The sequence below is a fragment of the Geospiza fortis genome, unplaced genomic scaffold, assembly GCF_000277835.1.
Source record: "Geospiza fortis unplaced genomic scaffold, GeoFor_1.0 scaffold192, whole genome shotgun sequence".
Classification (NCBI taxonomy): Eukaryota; Metazoa; Chordata; class Aves; order Passeriformes; family Thraupidae; genus Geospiza; species Geospiza fortis.
In genome coordinates this window covers 4894215-4913706 of record NW_005054315.1, presented here as the reverse complement: position 1 = coordinate 4913706, position 19492 = coordinate 4894215, and the positions used below count along the sequence as shown (strand labels likewise).

General features: G+C 43.5%; 1 protein-coding gene across 2 annotated transcripts in view; it reads left to right on the top strand.

Annotated features, from left to right (window-relative positions):
- Positions 1-1961: 1961 nt before the first annotated feature.
- LIMS1 (LIM zinc finger domain containing 1) overlaps positions 1962-19492 on the top strand; it is a 66795-nt gene continuing 49264 nt past the window's right edge. The window contains exon 1 of one of the 2 annotated variants that reach the window (XM_031056166.1): positions 1962-2118. The gene's annotated coding sequence lies outside the window, so the exon portion shown is untranslated. Of the gene's footprint in view, positions 2119-2318; positions 2339-19492 lie in introns of those variants that run through there. The other variant, XM_031056167.1, reaches the window with a different exon arrangement.

Below are 19492 nucleotides of genomic sequence, written 5' to 3'. Positions count from 1 at the left end.
CAGGGTGTCCCTGCTGCTCCCCCTGTGAAGTGTGCGTTCCACGGGGAAACTTTTCCCCGTCCCGGCAGCCGCACGAGGGGCAGTGCAGGAATCGCTTCTCTCCGCAATCCCCTCCTCGGCGTTCGGCGCTCGCTCGGAGCGCTGGGGCGGGCCCTGTGCCCTTGTTACAGGGATCGGGAAAAACACGCAGACCTGGGGCTCGCACGTCTCGGGAGCGGCGTGAGCGCCTCTGATGCCCAGCGCGTTAAAATGCGCCCTGTCCGGGGCGGGTGGTGGCTCTATTAAAAAGCATCACACTAAATAACCTCGGGTGTGGATGTGGTGAGATTCGTGATGTTTTATGCATATCCCACAATTAGCGAGCAGTCCTGGCTTGGGGACGGGTTAATGGGGTGGACTACGGAAAGCAAAGGCTGCTCTGCTCATTGCTCAGCGTTTCAACGCCTCGCCCTGTGCAGTTGTTTCTTGGGAAGAAATGGCCCTATTTAAAGCACTTGGCAAAGTGTTGTGCTAATGGTTCAAAGCCTGGAGCTGAGGGAAGGACAGATACTGATTTTGTAGCTGCCTTGGACTGCAGGTACAGGACGCCTGCTGGCACACAAACTTTAGCCTGTCTAAAGACTGCCTTACCTTTCCCGCGCCCGACTTCTCCTGCAGGCTCCTCCAGCTCTCCACCGTATCTTTGGAGAAAAGCTGTGGCAGTTGCAAAGTCAGGCTGAGTTTAGGCTACAGAGGTGCCATCCTGAGCAAGGTGAGCCAACTCTGCTTCCAGGGTTAGTGCTCTGATGTCCTGGGCAGGATCTCACCAGCCTTGACCAGCTTTCACTCCAGCTGCAGTGCAGCCACATGCTTAGAAAAACATGATAATGTGATTCAGGTGTCCATATGTATTGTGAATGACTGTTTTTTAGACAGATGTTCCAACAGCCACTTGCTTTTCATAGCGGGTGGTCGATGCTTCCAGGCCAGGATTCTTTCTGCATTCCTGAAAGTGGCCGAGTTGTCAGTATTTGTGCTGCCAGCGTCAGTCTGTACTCTGTGTCTTTCAGCCCCGCACAGGTGCTCGGGCTGAGCCGCCTCTTTGGCCAGGTAAACAGAGCAATTGCATATTTGGCATCTGTTCTGCTGAAGTTGTCAGGGAGCAGGCCAGCTGCCCTGCTGGTACATGCTTCTGAGGATATGAGCTAAGCTACACCCCTGGCACAGTGAGAGATTTTGGGACAAAGTCAGACTAGAGCCCCCGCCTGCAGAAACTTGCAGAGGTGGAGTAGCAGGGAGGTTACCTGCAGCAGCATGAGCCTGGCCAGCACTTCCTGGGAAACACTGGTGGCAGCAGAGCCATCCAGGGTACAGCTGGTGGCTCAAGCATCCTTTCTCAGCAGCAGGAGCAATCATGCTGCCTCCTGGCCAAGCAAATCCTCCCGTGGCTGAGAGTCAGCCTGGAGTGCTGCTGCTGCTGGTGTGCCCCAAATAAAAACTGTTTGCCCAGTACAGGCTGGACGTGGGGCCCCTTGGCTAAACTGGCTGGCTTTCTCTGTTCCTCTCACCATTCTTTTGGGGTGAATGGTTGTATGGAGGACAAGGGGCTGTGCTGTGGTCAGGGAAGTGGAGGTGCTGTGTGGTTCACTGTCACAGAAACTTGGCTCGAGGGAGCAGAGGGAGGTGCCAGCCAGAACAGCAAGGGCTGCTCATCTGGCAGGGTGGCACGGTGGCGAGAGGCTGTGGAGTCAGCTCCTTCAGAGGGGGTTTTCTATAGACAATTCTCTTCCACTAAAGTCAAAACAAAAGGGTAGGGCTCTTGGAAGATGCATTTTGATTTTGTAAATACAAGGAGGGAAAATTAAAAATTAGTGTGTTTTCTTGTTTTGATTCTTTGGGTTTAAAAAACCCACTAAAAATGTGACTATTTCATTCAAACCTACCTTTTGACAAAACGTAAAGTGATCTCAAAGGCCTCCACAGGCTGAAATTCCCAAGGGGTTTTGTATCTTGACTTTTGGGTCTGATTTAGAGAGTTTAAGTAATCTGAGTTTTAGTGAAGAAAACAAAAAAGGAAAGATTGATCAGAGGTCTCTCTAGATTTGGTATACGGAAAAGCAGCAGACATCTGGTCAGCAGGTATGTGCAAGGAAATACTCTTCTTTTTAACTTTTTTTTTTCCCTCTCCCTTTGTTTTATGGATGCTTTTTGAACTTGAGCCACTCCTGTGGCTTTTGTTTTGCAACTAGAGGAACTGGGAGGCTGGTGCTGTCACTTGCACAGTCCTTACTGAGGCACAGCTTTCTCACTCAGAATCACGCTGGGAGACCAGACTCTGTCCTGGAAGAGAGGGATTTGGGTAAGGAGGGATGTGCAGAGGCTCGATGCTGGGTGGGCTTTCAGGATTGCTTGGTGTGCTGCCTGGGGCTGATAGCTCGTTGTGGCAATGCCTGCTTGCTTTATAAATGTCCTCTGAGTTTTGCAGGCAGCTTTTTCAGCTGGTTGTGCTGAACTCATCTTGATGTGTTATCATTGGAATAAGTTTCATATGTGGTTCAGAGAAAAACATTAGCTTCTCCATTCAGAGCCATTATTATCTTAAGCTTTTGTAGTTTCCTAGAACAAACAGAGTTTTTCTTTGTAGCAAGAAATACAGGCCAGCATGCAGCAAAATAGTGGAAAAAGCCAGGTCCTCTTTACTCCAAGTATAACTATAGTTGAAAAACAAGTACAGACTCACTGGATTTACAGTTCTTATTCCACTGTAGACTGTGAAGCTGAAAAATGGGCGCACTTCATGGTGTTACTGGCTCTGATAGGGGATTCTAAATAAGAAGCTAAATGTGGTGCTGTGGTTTAGTCTCAGTTGTAGTGTGAAGGTCTTTTTCTTAGAACTTGTTCCATACAGTTACTGCAGGGGAACCATTAATGGTCTGCAATATACAGAGGGTGGGTTGCACAGTTAACAAATTCTTTTTCAAGTTGCAGTGAAATATTTATTATTGGAGCACTTAAGGCAATCTTTTCAGCTCCTGCAATTGTGGCTTCATGCTGTGTGTCAGGTTACACATCCTGATTTGTCTATGCTTTGTTCTCCTCCAAAGCCCAGTTCAAAAGTGTTTCACTCTGTAGCATAATGCAATCTTTTATTACTTTTCAATATAGGGAAGCTTTAATTATTAGCTGTGCTAAAAGCAGCATGATAGTCAGTGGGGAAATTACTCGTGTCAGGTTTTCCCATGATGGCAAGTGTTGATGACAAGGAAATGAAACTGACAGTCATATTTTCATAGCCAAAGCCTCCCCTTGTCTAAGCTATGCCTAGTGTGAACCAAGCAGCCGTGTACGTGGTCTGCTGTTCTTGTCGTGTCGGGATGTGCTACAGAGCACGTCACCCTTAACAGCCTGTGCAGTTAACACTGCTGCTGTCGGGGCAGAAAGGGTGAAAGATCCTCATTCAGTCTGACAATTAGAGAAAATGTAGCAGGGGACTGTGCCCTGGGGTTAATATTTTTCTTCCCATTAGGATGCTTCTTTGCAATTATTTCGGCATTTTCCTTCCTGTGGTGTGTAACTCTATGAAAATGCTGACTTCTTTTTTTTAAACAGATAAAAGTATGGTGGGGAAAGTCAGGATACTGCAATTTCCTTGTAATTACTATGGTTTTGTGTACCATAGCAGCTCTTTATGTCAAACAGTTTGCTGAATTTGTCTCAGCATCTGGAGGCTGTCAGCAATATGCAGGATGCCAGAAGCTGATAGTGTGGCCAATGACAAACTATGGACAAAGTGGACCTCCTCTACAGCCTGAAACCACGTTCCTCTGCCAAAATGGCATAGTCTGGAGCACCCTATAGTGCATAAAAAATAGCATTACAGCATGGTTGGCACCCAGGAGGAGGTTTTATACTCTGCATTTTTCATACTGATTGCTTTTCTTTATATGTTAAATAAGAGGTTCTTGAGTTCCAGCTTGGATGATCCTTCCTTTCATCGCTTTTTGATTTTTTAATAAATCAAACCAGCCACTTCTGTGGAATTCAGTGAGAAGCTGGGTCCTTAATCATGTGGATTTAGGGTTTTTTCAAACACTGGTCACATTAAATAGTTTGAAGAACTGAGAACACACTGGTGGATGTTGTCTGAGTGAAACCTAAACTGGTGTGAAGAGTAGAGTTAAAACCAGCGGGGGGATATTTCTTGCATCATGGGTGGTGAATTGATGTGGATCATCTGGGGAGCTAAGGCATTGTAATGACTTTATGAACATTTCCTGGGTGGCCAGAGCAGCATGGAGTAGCTGCTGTGCTCAAAATTAAAAGGATTTTCTGTATTAATGTTGTTTTATTGTAGTTGGGGGCACTGGGAAAGACCACAGCAAAGCAATGCAGTAATGCCTGCAAATATTTGGGAGGCAACAACATGGCAAACTGGCTTCAGTCCAGACCCCACACTGACATTCAGCAGCTGTGGGATTGATGTGGGGAGAGGGAACCATGCAGAGAATTAGTTTCAAATCCACTCTGGGAGGGGAAAAAAGGGCCCTTGTTACTTTGCAAGGACTCTTTTGTGGGGGCCTGGCCATCCCCACCGGGGCTGGGTGTTGCCTGGCCAGGGCAAGGAACTGGCTGTCAGCCTCCTGCCTCACAGAACACAGCATCCCTGAGCCCTCCTTCGGTGTCTCCTGGCACACTCCACCTCTGATTTGGGAATGCAGAATACTCTTGGCAGGCAGGGGAGCAGGGGTGCCACCGGCACAGCTGGGGGAAGGCCCCTGCAGATTCAAGGCTGAATTGGCACAGCAGCCTCTGCTTGCAAAACCCTCTGGTTTTCGTGAGGAAATGCTCGCAAATAGGCACATATTGCTGAGCTTTGCATATGTGCTCTTCTGAACTGTGTTGGTAGCAGGACAGACTTGTGTTTCATGGCAGAGAGATGGACATCAGTGCTGTATTAAGTAACTTATTTTTGCTAGGGTCTGCTGTAAGTGGGCTGAGATTCACTTGGCAGTGGCCATTTCCCAGACCCAGCTCTGGCCAGTGTTATGTTTCAGGACAGATCATCTATGGGCCATGCCAGGGCAACTGCTCTTCTTATGGGCAGTGATGGTTACAGAGATGTTTTAATTTAGCATGTGGTTGTGCTACACCGTCTGGGGTGACCCACACATTCCTGTCCCCCAACATTTCTTGTGCCAGCACCAGCGACCTGAGCCAGCTGAAAACCTATGGTGAAGGAGATTGGTAGATACCTAGATTTAAAACTGATTTTGTCTCAGTCTGGATCAATTCCTTGATTTTGTGGGTGGCAGTGATGTCCATGGGAGAGAACTTTGGAAAGGTGGCAATATCCATTTTGAGAGAGCAGTGTGAAAAGTGGAGTTCAGTGACAAGATGTTGGGGATCTGAAGAAGGAGGGAGCAGTGTTTGGTGGTGGTCTGGGCTGGGTCTGGGCACTTCTTCTGGCTGCCCTGGGTGTGGTGTCAGGGTTGGGAGTCCATGCTCTGTTGCACTGGAAGAAGGATCACCTACCTGCCTGCAGGTGTTGTGGAAGGATTGTCTGGGCAATTTTGCTTTCTGTTGTGGGAAGTGCACTTGGGTTTGTTCTCTCTGCGGCTTGCTGTCCCCTCCTGCTCTGTCTGAAGGGAAACCACCCCAGCAGTGGTTGTGTCATAGCTCTCACTGAATTGGTTTGCAGAAATTCACCTTCAAAGGATTCAGAGGAAGGAAATCTCATGTCCTATCCTCCTGACATGTAGTTTATGGTTAGAAAGGGCACAGAGAACAGTGACACCTCTTGATGCCTGTTTAAATGTACCTGACGTTTGTTGGTATGATGAGACTTCATGATCTGGAGATGCCCATGGGCTTTCTTCACCCATTGCTTTCAGGTCCCAGAGGAGCTGGATGCTGTTTGTACCTGCTTGTACTGTCCGGAAAAAAAAATGGAACAAGATCTGCTGTGAGCTCTTGCAGGCTGAGCTCTCCATGCAGAGACAGAGCTGTGGGGCAGCCACAGCACACGTGGCTGCTGGCTTTTTCTCATCCCCTGTGTCCTGGGGACAAGGCAGGCTGTGGGAGAGGGGCTTGTTGGGAGGTGTCGATCAGCTTCACTGGAACTGAAAAAAGGACAGGCACTTCTCTAATGAGACATTTCTGTAGTACTTTAAACAACCCAGAAAACATTTTTTCTCCTTTCTGTGCTTCCTTTTGTGGGTCTATGTAGTTGCAAGAGAGAGGCAGTATTCTGATTATATGAAAAAAGATTTGAAATGGAGCATTTTAAAGCTGCTGCTGTTAAGAAAAAGCTGACTTTTGAATCTTTGTTTCTTCATTCACATTTTTTTCCTTTTTGTTAGCCAGTCTCAGGAAATGAGAACATTCTTTTGGCTTTCTGTGCCTGAGTCACATCTTATATATATATCTATCTATATATAAAAATACGTTAAAACATCTGGAGATGTTTGTTTCAGAGAGGTACTTGTTTTGTATTAGAGTGTCTGAACTTCAAGTGTTTATACACAGTTGGATGTTTCCAGAATTTCCCATACTTCTCTGGTTACAAGGACATGTATATTGCTGTCAGAAAAACAAAGGGAAATGTGCTGATAACCTAGGGAATATACAAATAAATAAAAGTAAAACCTTTCAAGAAAGTGAGAATTTGCTTTTTTTTCTTTCCAAAATAAAACTATCAAAGCTATTGTTTAGCTTGAGTAGCATCCAAATATGTAGTTGTTTAATGTTTGCTAAGTATGTATTAAAAAAAAAAAGGTGTGAGGAGGAAAATCAGAAAATATCAGTTTCTTTTTTCCTTAAAGAAAGGGGGAAAGGAAGTATTTAAAAGTTTATTAAATAAACTCAGCAGCACCCATCTCTGCTACTGAGTGGGCTGACACTCCCTGGGCTCTGGCAGTGCTCTGAGTGCACGGTGGGGTCTCCTTGCCTCCCTCTGTCCTCCCACCGGGGTCACACGGAGATCGTGAGACCGCTCTGAAAGGAAAAACAAAAATCCATTTAGTTTAAACCAAAGGCCAAATATTTAACTTTAGCGGGGGAGGTGGTGGGATTTAGGAGAACGAGTACAATTTCCACCCTTGGTTGTTTAACATAGCTGCACTGAAAATGATGGGAAGCTGGGGATGGTGGGTGCTGCTGCTGTCCTGTGCAGGGAGGGATACGGTGATGGCAGTGGGGTGTGAGGATTCCCCTAAGGGGTTCCATCTGCCATGGCCACATAATCTCCAGGTGTTCACAGCAGCTTCTCCTCCCACAGCTTCCACTGAAATGCCCTTGCGTTTATGGCTTGGATACAAAACTGCTCACTGATCAAATATTTTGATTGCATCCTGGCCTTCCTGTTAGTTTCTTTGATCTTTTCTTATTAGTGGATTATAGCAGACTTTCAAAAGTCTTGTTTGTTGAAATAGTTGTATAAATATGATCCTCAGGGTAGGTGTTACTTAGGAAAGTGCTTATCTCTCAGAAAAAAATCTACCTCCTTTTGCCCCTTTAGTGGGCTCATTTGCTATTGTGCATCAAAGACGTGTGATTTCTGTAATCATATCTGAGAAAGAATAGCAGTTTATTGTTAATTGTTTGAAATAATTCAAAGACCAGTAGGTCTTACTCTTTTTGCCGATTCTCTGCTCATTCAAACTCTGAAGAACTGTTTCAGGTTCACATTAAAAAAAATACAAGAAACTCACAGATGCAGGGCAGTCTGTGGAGGGTGGAACTAAAGGGCTTGCAGCCCTGGGATGAATCCCCCTGTGTTGAATTCTCTCATGGTTAAAATCTCTCTCTTTTCAAAGTGAAAAGGCTCCCGTCTCCATGGACATCCTGGTCAAGAGATGTCCCTTCTGAAATGGTTCATACAGCCTCACTTAATGCCATGCTGGATGTCTTCAGACACTGGCACAGGGCTGTCTGGTCACCATGTGGGGTTTAGCTTTGGGTGGTGGAGAGATGAGTTGTGCCACAGCTTTGCAGTGAGATGAAGTGAGGGAGGAGGGCTGGAGTATTGCTGGTGGCTACACATGGTGTAAGCCTGAAGGTCAAAATTTCCAAACTTTGTCTAAGACTGAAAGACACATTTTCTTTATTGTCTTATGCAGGTTAGAAATTATGAAACTTCTCTCCAGCAGGACCTGGAGAGGATCTGAGGGTTTTCAAGGGTGGTGGGGTGTTCCATGTGTCAGGATTCTCAAGGAAAGGTGGGATTCTCCTTGGTATCAGCTCGTACCCGAGGCAAATCTCACCCTGCAGCTGCTGCTCTTCAGACCCATCCGATTGAGGTGAAGATGTCCCTGCCCAAGGCAGACCTGTCTTCCAAACCATTCTCTTATCCTCTCCACAACCTGTATTAAAATCTGCTGCTGGGCCAGGCCTTCATTTTGAAAAGTACAGGGCAAATGAAGCACTGTTTCCAGTGTCACGTATTAATGAGGCCGCTTCATTTTGATGTGAGTGAAGCTCTCTGTGCTTGTGATTGCTAATGCACTGCAAGGGGGAAATAATTTGGACTTCTTGTGTCAAATTGCATCTCAGTCACAAATGTGAAAATCAGTATTTTTATCATTACCATGCAGAGGTGGGCAAACAGTACAGTTAAGAGGATCCTTGACATTACCCTTGGGAGAATAATAGCGGATGATAAAATGGCAAAGGATCCAGGAACAGTAATATTGCATTACTGCTCAGGTTTCATGAGTAATCTTTCTGCTCACCTTGGGCTATTTATTAATTTATGAATAGCTTTGTCAACTTGTACTTGAAAGAGACGTTGAAGAAGTTTAATGTCATTGCGTGATACTGATGTCTTTTCAAGGCAGTTTCAGGCAGGACAGATTCCCAAGGAAGGCAGGATTACATAATTAGTATTTTGTCTCATCTGAGGTAAAAGTGGTCTAATAATTTTTACCCGATGGATTTTGGTAATGTTTAGCTGTGTAGTGGCTTGATTTCAATCATGGATTTTCTGTTAAGTCTAATAGCACACAGTTAAAAACATGCAGCAGGGTTACGTCCATGCATGTGCAAAAACAAGCACCAGAGTTCACGGATGGGATGGGATGGGATGGGATGGGATGGGATGGGATGGGATGGGATGGGATGGGATGGGGCAGATGCTGGGGTTTCAGTCACTGTGTGCCCAGTGCAACAGCTGTAGCCATCCCAGCCGTCACTAGAGTGGCTGAGGTGGTGGTAATGTGGCGTGGGAGGTTTTCTGTGGGAAGAAGGGCTCTGTTCTCCCAGAGGAGGAACTGCACCACTGAAAGCTCTTCTAGTGTCCTGCCTGTGTAGGCATGAAGGGTGTTGATGGTACAAATGTCAAGCAGAGGATTTTTCTCTTATATATTGACTAACGTTCCTTCCTTGGTTTGCATTGCCAGATATTTGCTGGTTGTCCCTACCACAATGGGAGGGGAATATAGTGAAAAGCTGCTGAGTCCAGATTTTTTTAACCTATCATTAATCCTTTGTCATGAAAGCAAATGCAAAATGAGCAGAGCCTTAGTTCCAAGTCAAAAGGTTTTTTAAACTTGGAAAGAATAATAGATCAGCTCTGTGTTCATGGTTTAAATACTAATGTTCTTGGAGCTGGTCTTGGAGATGCAAGGAAGGCAGGGTCTACCTAAATTAATTGTGAAGAAATCCATAGTTAAAAAAATGCTTTTCTTTATACCACAGAGGTCTTGTGGTATCAAGTTCACGTGGATTTGAAGTTTAATAAGGCAAAAGCGTTGGTGCCGTCAGTATCCAATATTTCATGTTTTGGTGCTGAATTGGTGTCAAGTGGAAGTGTTGCGAGGGCATTAACAGAATTGCATTAACTGAAAACTTTTTGCAATGCTTTTTTCCTTATGATATTAAGAGAAGTCAGGGAGGACAAGGAGATCATATTTGTTTCAAGTATTCTTATCTTAAAGTGAACATAAAAATGTTTAAAAAGGACATACTTCCTTTTCAGAAATTAATAGTGAAATGTATCTAAGTAAAAATAATCAATTTATTTAGTCTGAAGACAATACAGTCCTCATGCTCATGCAGAGCCTTTAAGTTAAATTCCTGAGTTCACTCAGGTCAAGTTATGAGTTTAAATTTTAATTTCCTTGAAGCCAAGAACTCAAGTGCAAAACACATGTCCTCAGTTAGCAGGACCTGGGTTCACCCTCACAGTTCGTGACTTATGTGGGGGTTGAATGCATGTGTGTTCTGTATTCTCTTTATAAGCTTTTTTTGTAACATCATCTATCTGGCACATAAAATATTTAAACCAACCACACAGGTAAGAAGAGTGGCATGAGAAAATACGTTGGTTTTTTTTTTTAAGTGATTATAAATTATTCCTTAACTCTGTTCATTGTGTACAAGCAGGTGTTGCAATAGGGTGTTGTTTCCAAATTACTATTAGCAGTTGCCTGGTCAGGCCTATAAACAAATACAGGGTGCCCCTTCTGAAGTCTTCTTCCAAGGCAAGAAATCCACCATCAGGAATTAAGATTTTAAAACCTCAGCAGATGATGGTGTGGCACCAAAAGCACTGTGGCAAGGGGTGCTTTGGTGTCTGTCACCTCCACAAATGGTCTTTTGATATTTTTGTCCTGGATGCTGGGAAGTTGCACCTGCCCCTTGTTAGGGTGCTGCGTACCGGAGCTGATGGTGTGGCATGGCACAGCTCAGCCAGGGAGGAGTCCCAAATGGTTGCTCAATGGGTGGTGAAGGTTACAGACCTTCCTGCCATGTCTGTCCTCTGGGCTTCCTGAGCCAACATGCAAAGTTTGCTCAATATAAATAACAAAGGAGTTGAGGAAAGCAAGTAGCAGCATCGGGAAGCATCCAAACACAAGGCAGTAGTTGGCAGCCTGCATAGTGACATGGGTGTGAGAGCCTTCCTGGCCACCTCACCAGGTGGTAATTCTGCCTCTCCTACCTTTTCTCAGCACCAGAAAAGTGTTTTTTTTCTTATGTATCTTTTCATTTTTTATTACCTTATATAACCTTACACCTAATATTATCTTGTATTTTTATTACCTTATACCTCTATAAGGTAATAAAAATACCTGTATACTATGATGTTTGATTTCCTAATAGCTCAGGTGTATCCTGTTTCTTTGCTTCTGTCAATAACACATTTGCTGTGCTAAAAAATATGTGCTTTTAGAGAGGACACACATCTTCGGTGCTTCATCGACCCACACTGCAGCAGTGGCTTTCTCTTCATCACAGAGGCATGCTGCTGTGCTGTGAACCAATTGCACTCATAACTTCTGTGCAGGGGGAGAAGAGAGGAAACTGCTGAAATCAGGGATTGTTGGCTTATTCAGTAGTTATGAAGAGCCAAACTGAGCTCAGTTCTAGCTAGCTGGCCAGGGTGCTACTGCTTGCTTCACTAGAGCTCTCTGCATAGTTACTGCTTGCATGACTCCTTACAATCAAGTTCCTTTCAAATCTGCAGGGGTCTGTTACTAACTTCAATTGAAACAGATTAATGAAACTTTGTGACAATTCCTCAAGACTGTATGCATATACATGGGGAATTCTACACCAGTTTGATTACCTTCAGCACGTTGTTAGGGATGAAGAAATGACTGTATTTTTGACCTCTCACTGTTTAATGTCTCTGATAGCGTGCAAATTCTAGAGGTTAGAGTGTTAAACTAATACAGTTAAGACTGCAAGTCTTAACCAATTTTCCTCAAAGCCAATTGGAATTCCACTGCCCTATGTTTTGGAGCTTGATTTAGTCTTACGGGTCCATAAGTGGAACATCAATGGCCAAATAAGACAAAATACCTGCTAATACTTGGAAACTGGTTCTATCAGCTTTGAAACCTTGCTGCTTTGTCTGAGGTATAGGGACAAAACCATCACTGTTCTGAATTCACTCTGTATGGATGGTGCAGTAAGGTCAGCCTTGTAAGAGAAGGATATCATCCTAATATCTGATTTCTCATATTTAAAGAGAGCAGCTGGTTATCACACAGATGCGTCCAACATCTTAAGTGACACCACCATGCCTGGCCTATAGTGTCACATCCGTGTTCCTATAGGTAAATGTCTTCAGCTGAAGTTGTCATACACTGGATTTGATATCTATTTTGTATACCTTACACTTGTTTTTATAAATACTAACTAAGGCTGTTTCAGCTTTTTTTTAATACAAATGACCTGAATTTAATTAAAAAATTATCACTGTAACATATATGTATAAAACTATGTAGTTTAACTTACAGCATTTTTCAGCAGATCTCTGTGATGCCTTTTTTGTGTTGCAGTTGGGTTTGCATGGTTTGGAAACTGGCCATCCAAATGTAAATGTGTGAAAGAAAACAAAAATTGGCAAATCAGAGTGAGCCACCATCACCACAGGTCTGCTTGCTCCTAGGGTCAGAGCCCTGATGAGTTTGGTTTCAGTCTTATGCAGTGGAGTGTTACAAAGTTGTGTATTAACCCAGTGTACTGCTAACTGGTATCATTTAATTTACATTTTTAGCCCAGTAGTCACTTGGTGGGGGCCTGCATGTTGTTCTTTGGTGCAAACAAAGTGGTTATGGATGGGGAAGCAAGGAGGAGGTTCCTGTTCACTTGGGCTTTTGTGTCCTCAGTCACACCCCTCTGAGGTGTGAATTTTACAGTAAGTGAGTTGTGTTACTGCTGTGAGTGGGTAGGGGTTGGAGTGGAGTTGGTGTCCATGGAACTGTGGATTGTGGGCTCCGGGTGACCTGCCTGAGAGCCAGGCTCTGCAGAGGTGAGGTCAGGGGATCTCTTGGTCCACTCCCATGGTGTGGTGGTGTTCTGCACTAGTTAAATTTTGACAAAGTGAGAACACCATTCAAGAAAGAGAGAGCAGGGGAGAAGTGCTGTGCCTTGTAATAGTGGTTAGTGAATTATACACATGAATAAAAGAGCAGCAGGGAAGTTGACATTTATACACCAGCTTCGTTAGGAGGATTTTAGTAACTTATGATGCATCCCACAAGCTGTGGGGCTCTGAATCACCTGTGGGCAGTCAGTTAAGTACTGAACAGGTTAAAAAAGGAAAGTGAATATAACACAGTGTCTAAGTCACTGTGGTTTCTAAGGTGGTTTCTGAGAATTTATACTGCTTTCTCAATGTTTCTTGCCTTAGTTGGCATTGTGCAAGTATTTTTCAGTGACATTAAGAACAGCACATTGGGATTTAATGGTAAAAACAGTATTTCTGTTAATTTGGTATCATCCCCCTATTCCCTATGAACTAAATTTGATTTTGGACAACTGTAATGATTTATCCATTAAGTTGCTGAAATCATAGATTATGTGAGTGTTGTATTTTTTTTTTATTTTTTTTTTTGCATTTCTAATTAATTTATGCTGGTGATTTCTGCTGAGTGCTGAGCACCTGGTTGGATTGCTCAGAGCTGCCTTTTATTATCTCCTTTATAAACACTTGTGGAAAAGCCAGTTTCTGAAGAGGATAGTTGCAAGGCAATGTTAGTTAGAGCAGATTTGCTGCCCTTGCAGTATCAAGTAAATGTGATATTAAACAGATGATTGGACGACTTCTGCATTCACACTGCAGCATTCCCATTGTAGCATCCCAAAGTCAAGGGGGTGGGAGAGGGAGTGCTTTAAGTACAATGATTGCTAAAAGTCAGTAAAAAGAGAAGAATAACTGTGCTGCAATAGGATTTTTAGAAGGGGCTAGCATTTTTAGATATGTTTATTCCATTTAACAGTACTGGCAGATTTCATTTGGGTTATAAGGTACTCTGGTTCCTATCCCACTTTCTGAAAGATAAAAATCTTGGTAGTTTTCAGGCACCCTGGTAAGGTGAAGTGCAGCTTAGGGTTGGGCTTACACTTATGTATGATGGCACTTGGTGGGACGGACATGCTCAGACACAGGCACAAATGATGCCTGTGTTTAATTGGGCAGAGCACACAGCGCAGAATTTACGCCACCTGTTGGAAGAGTAAAGGTAACTTCATGGTGGTACATTTTATAGCAGGACAGGTTACCTGTCACAATTGTTTTTTAAAGCATCTGGTCAGGGTAAGAAAGTTTCTGTGGACTGGTACTCAGCATCATCCTGCTGCAGCATGTTTGAATCCACCCAAGAAGCTGTAACAACAGGCTATCTGTAAACTGTATCTCTGAACTGTGACTCCAGGGAGATGGCAACTTGCTGAAGGTCAGAGGGCAAGCCAGGAATGGTATACAGATTTTGTTGTTGCTGTTTGTTTGGGAAAAAGAAAGCTTAAAAACAGACACACACAACCAGCAAATAAAACAAAGGAAGCCTTTGCTTTCCCAAACGTATTGCTCTTAAGAGCATCAGCAATGAGGTACTCTTGAACTGGCATTTCATCTCCTACCTTTTGAGGGAAAAACAGCCCCTTTTGTTCCTTAGTGGTATCTGGTTTATGAATCTTTTGTTTTTATACTCTCACTTCCAGCTTGATTGGACTGATTGTTCTGTATTTAGGCAGATTCCTTTGAGCAGTCAAAGCACACATTAATGATTGGCTTGAAGACAAAGCAGCCTCCTCCCTGGGTAGAGGGTGATGCTCTGAGCCCAAAAGCAGGGAGTTGTCCGCCAGCTCCTGTCTGGAAGGTGATGGCAGCATAGCACAGTCCCCTCAGTAACATTCATCCCTCCTTTGGGTAGGTATGGGCCATTGGCAGGGTTGGCCTATCTTAATTCCTTAAAACTTAATAAAGCTATGCATTTCTATTATACTTTATCCACATACAAATAACATATTTATTAAGATTTCCCTAGCTGAAAGGAATTCAGTGAGAAATCCTGTGGCTGTTCTGACAACAAGAAAATTTTATCTTAATTTCTCTTTCTTCTCTTTTGCCTTTTCCACTATATAATTGCTTTTCCATGGTTCCTGGCACTGGTGATTAAAACTGAGGACTGATTTAATTTTTGAATTTATTTTTAATAGCTTTTGACATTTATAGGCTGCAAGTCACAGACACGGGAAAAACAGAATTTAAAGGAATTTTGGGCCACTTCGAGCATTTGTTTTGAGAAAATCTGATTTAATTTCAAGTCTTAGGTACGGAATAGTTCAGGATTATTTAAATCTGGGTAATTAAAAAGCTGTTTTTCTGTAATGAACCCAGGAAGAGACGGCTGGGTTACAAGTCCTATTTTGGGAACACTGAGCATCTGAAGCTGTTCTCATTCATGTCAGCAGAAGTTCAGAAACATTTCTCCAACCATTTTTTGAAGGTGCTCCCCTGAGTCTCACTTTCATTTCACATATTGTATGTCATATAATACTGGTTTATGTCATCTTCCCTGGCTTTATTACTGTCTTGAATTCATTTACTGGAATTCCTGTGCTTTCTTTTAAGCATCTACTCTTAACCACTAATAAATCTGGAACATATTCAGACTTGGTGGGATGTTGGATTTTACAGGATGAAACTTCATTGTTTCCCTTTATGGGCTGTGGCTTCCAGAATACCAATTATGGTAATTGCCTTCCCCTCCCTCCCACCGTCCATCATCTGCAGTCCTCTCTTACTGCATCAGCTTTTTCTACCCAGACTGTCTCTGCCTTTTGCTGCCTTTGTCTCCACTTCGTGCTGTGGGAAGAAGATTCCCTGCAAAACCCATCTGAACTGCTTCATCTGCAATGACTGCAAGAAGTTTTAAGTAACTTGAAATGGCACAGAAGGACAGCCAGAGGCCCAGCCTGAAAGATAAGATTTGAAATTAGAGTACATGCCTGACATCACATATTTTACTGAATTCTTGTTTTCACCCTTTTTTTTTGTTGTTGGTTTTCTATTTTTGTTTCATTTTAAGTAGTTAGCATGGGTAGTGTCTTTTCACATTTCTGTAACTGCCCCCCCTTATTTTAAAGCTCAAAAATTAGTAATAAATGTGTCCTATAAATCACAGAATCATGGAATTCTTAAGGTTGGAAGGGATCTCTGGAGATCATTTTGTCCAACCCCCCTACCAAGGCAGGGTCAGCAAGAGCAGTGACACAGGAATGTGTCCAGGTGGGTTTTGAATGTCTCCTGAGAGAGAGATTCCACAGCCTCCTTGGGCAGCCTGTTCCAGTGCTCTGCCACCCTCAGTGTAAAGAGGTTCTTCCTCATGTCGAGGTGGGAATTCTTGTGTTTTAAATCTCTAGCTGTTGCAGGCACCAGCATTAATTGGTGAGTTTCTTTGGCCCCAGTCTGGCTGACTGCCTCTTCCTGGGTTGCATGGTCACAGTCATGGGGAAACTAAAAATGACAGAAAACTTCTGCTTTGCTCCCAATTGTCCCTGCTCACATTTCACAGCACGGCAGGGTTGGAGTGGTCTGGGGTAAGGCAGGGAGCAGGGCACATGGGAGATGCTGTGAGGATGTGAGGAGTTGGACTCCTATGGCCGAGCTCCTGGCTGCTGAGTGTGGTTGTCTTGGGCTGTTTTGTTTGGTTTTTTTTAAATTAAAACTTCCTCTGCGTTTTCCCCCCCGAATCTGAAGGAGCCTAAATTGTTTTTCCATATGTGCATTCAGATGAAAATGCTTTTCTTCCTCTTTTTCTTTCTGTCAAAAGAACTGTTTGATTTTTTTGGAGTAATACTCAAAGACTTTTTTTTCCCTTCAGGCTTATTCTTTACATTGGACTGATGCCTCATATTTCAGTAGCAGATCAGAGCTACCAAAAAAGGAGTCTGATAGACAAGCAAACTTCTTAAAATTTAATTTGGTACTTTCTTGATACACCAACATTAGTAATTGTATGTTATTGGCATTACCATGATCTAAAAATGGTAGTAAAATAAAGGTGGTTTAAGCTGGCATTTTTTTGCTGTCCGGAATGAATTCTGTTATGGGCTGTGTTCAGAATAGCTTGGCATCCTTGCAGATCTGTATTACTTAGAAAGCAGGAAAGTCAATTTTGCAAGTAACTTCTTTCTTTTCAAATATCTATTACACAGAATTCTCTTCTACTTTTTGTCACACACAACATCCGGGCATTTCCATTTCTTCTGCTAAGTCTTATGCTCAAATTAGGGTGGTGAGGGTTGTTCTGAAAGATGTGCATCAGGCTTTTTTGAGCCGTATGGCAGCACTATTTTCAAATAATTTCATAAGTTTTGAGTGCCTGTGGAAGTTCCGGGTTAAAGCAATGTCTGTCTAGTACTTTAATTTTCTTTGTCTATTGCTATCATTGATATAAGCATGTAACTTACCATAAGGGAATTAATTAAGGAAAAAAATAAGCATATAATTGTAATACTAGTTCTGTTACTGCTCTTGTTCTTCTAAGCTTGCCATATTTTCCACACAAATAAAAATGACCTTTATCTAACCTCACACGTGATGTTGTTGACCTTTTTACTTATTTATATGCTGAGTATTTAATGTTCTTCATTACTTGATGACTTGCTATTTTTATAGCGGTTAGAAATAAATAGAAATTGAAATGGGAATGCCCATTGTCAGAGGAAGCACGAATGATGTGCCAAAAACCCACTGTAGGTTAGTAGTGACTTCAGACCTTTGTTTTTTCTGGTTGTTAAGTCTAACTCATGATAGTAATTATTTATCTGAACATGATTTTTTATATGCATAACACATATGTGACCCATATTTAGATTGCCTTTAGAATCTCTGTGAATGCTCCTTCCTCACATTCTTTCATGAAGGGTGTCCACAGAGGCTTTGAAAATTACTTTCAAGGGAAAAAAATTCTTGAGAAATGGCACACACTCTTGCTTGCAAGAAGCCTTGTGCTGTTTTTCTTTTGGTTATGTTTGCTTTTGTTTTCTTTTTCCTTCCTGAGACTGATGCTACCTGAAAGTTGCCCTGGAGTATTTGAAGGTGGAGCTGGCATAAGAGCCTGTGTGATGGGCCAATAGCAGCGAGCAGATGACAGTTGCTGTAACCAGCTCTTCAACCCCTGCAGTCTTCTTGTGTGATGTTGGAACTGTATGCACATAATTTATAAATAAATAAAGATACCTGTACTGGGAATACAAGCTTAATTTTTTTTTTCTGATAGAAGTACACAATCAAAATAATTTGGAGACCATAGCTCTAGCAGACAGAAAATAAGTTTTCTCTTTTCCCCTTATTTGCCACCAGATTTTGGCCCTGCTAAATTCAGCCCTCTGCAAATACACCCTCCTCCCAGCTTTCCACACTGTGTAACGAGGCTGAATACACCACCACCTCCCCAACAGAAGACATAAATGAAGGGGTCTGGCTGAATGGGAAGCCTGTTTGCAGCCTGCCTCACCAGTGCAGTTAATTGAAATGCATCCACGTGATCCTTCCCTTTGATTTAAATGGGAGCTGGCTGGTTTCCCAGTGCAGGCAAAAGAGCTGTTTTCTTCTCCTAAAGTGAAATGCCTGTTTCTGATGCCCCACTTATCAAGGACGGTGAAGTGAAGTAAAGGAGAAGGGGCACAGCCAGCCAGTGGGGTGACTGAGGCCAAGGGTAGCAAGTGTGGTGCCATAATTGTCAGGGCTGGCAGGGTGCAGCAGATGTGGAGATGAGGTGATTCGAGCGGTTTTCCCACTGATCCACCCCACTGTGCCTCTGGGCCTGGATTCCTTCCGTCCTGCCACTCCTTTTCTCTTAGAGAAATGCTTCCCTGCCCTCTCCAAAAATGAAAACACAGGAGCCTGCCAAGGTGCTTTGGAGGATGGCCTCTGGTGGGCTGCAGGAGCATGATCTTGCTCCCCATGACAGATGAATAATCTTCAGGTGAATTTTCAATGTCACCCCATGTGGTGTTATGAACATGAATTCATCCTAATGGCCGCCACAGGAGCACCCAAGTTGGCTGCTGGTGCAAGGGAAGCAATTCCCTCTCTTCATATTGCCTAGTGTAAAAACTCAGGAAAAAGAATGGGACAGACATACAGATGGACATCCCATCTAGCTGTGTTCCCCAGCCAGCGCTTTCAGATCTGGCTCTTGAATGCAGAGACTGTCAGTCAGCCCAGCCAGCAAACAGGCTGCAAATCCAAAGCTGAGGTGGCACTGTGCTGCTAGTGAGGGTTTTGCTTGAGAGCCTTGAAATCCTTCCCTTTTGTTCAAGTTAAACTATTCCATTTCTTTTCATTTTTAACTAAGCAGCCTTTCTGCTAGAGTGTATCTCCAGACTTCATGTGGTCTGAGGCAAGGATGCAAGTCCAGAGCAGGATTTGGTCCCCTGTGCTGCACCATCTCCTGCTCCCAAATCTTTGATAGTGGTGTTGCCTCTGCCCCAGCTCCAGAGCTGCCAGCTGAGTTCCACACCACCTTGTCTTACAGGAGTGCTTGAGGACAAATAGCGTAAGGACCGTGAGATGCTTAAACACTATAGAGTCAGATCTGTGCATAGCAGAGGGAAGTAGCCAGTGGAGGACTGATAGGTAAAGCAGTTGTCATCTGGGGAATGGCAGACTGCCTTGACACAACCTTCTTCCTTCCAGGCAAAATCAGGTAAAGCTGCAAGAGGAATATGTCACAGACATTTCTTTTATGAAAAATCCTCTCTTAGGATTTTCCTGCTG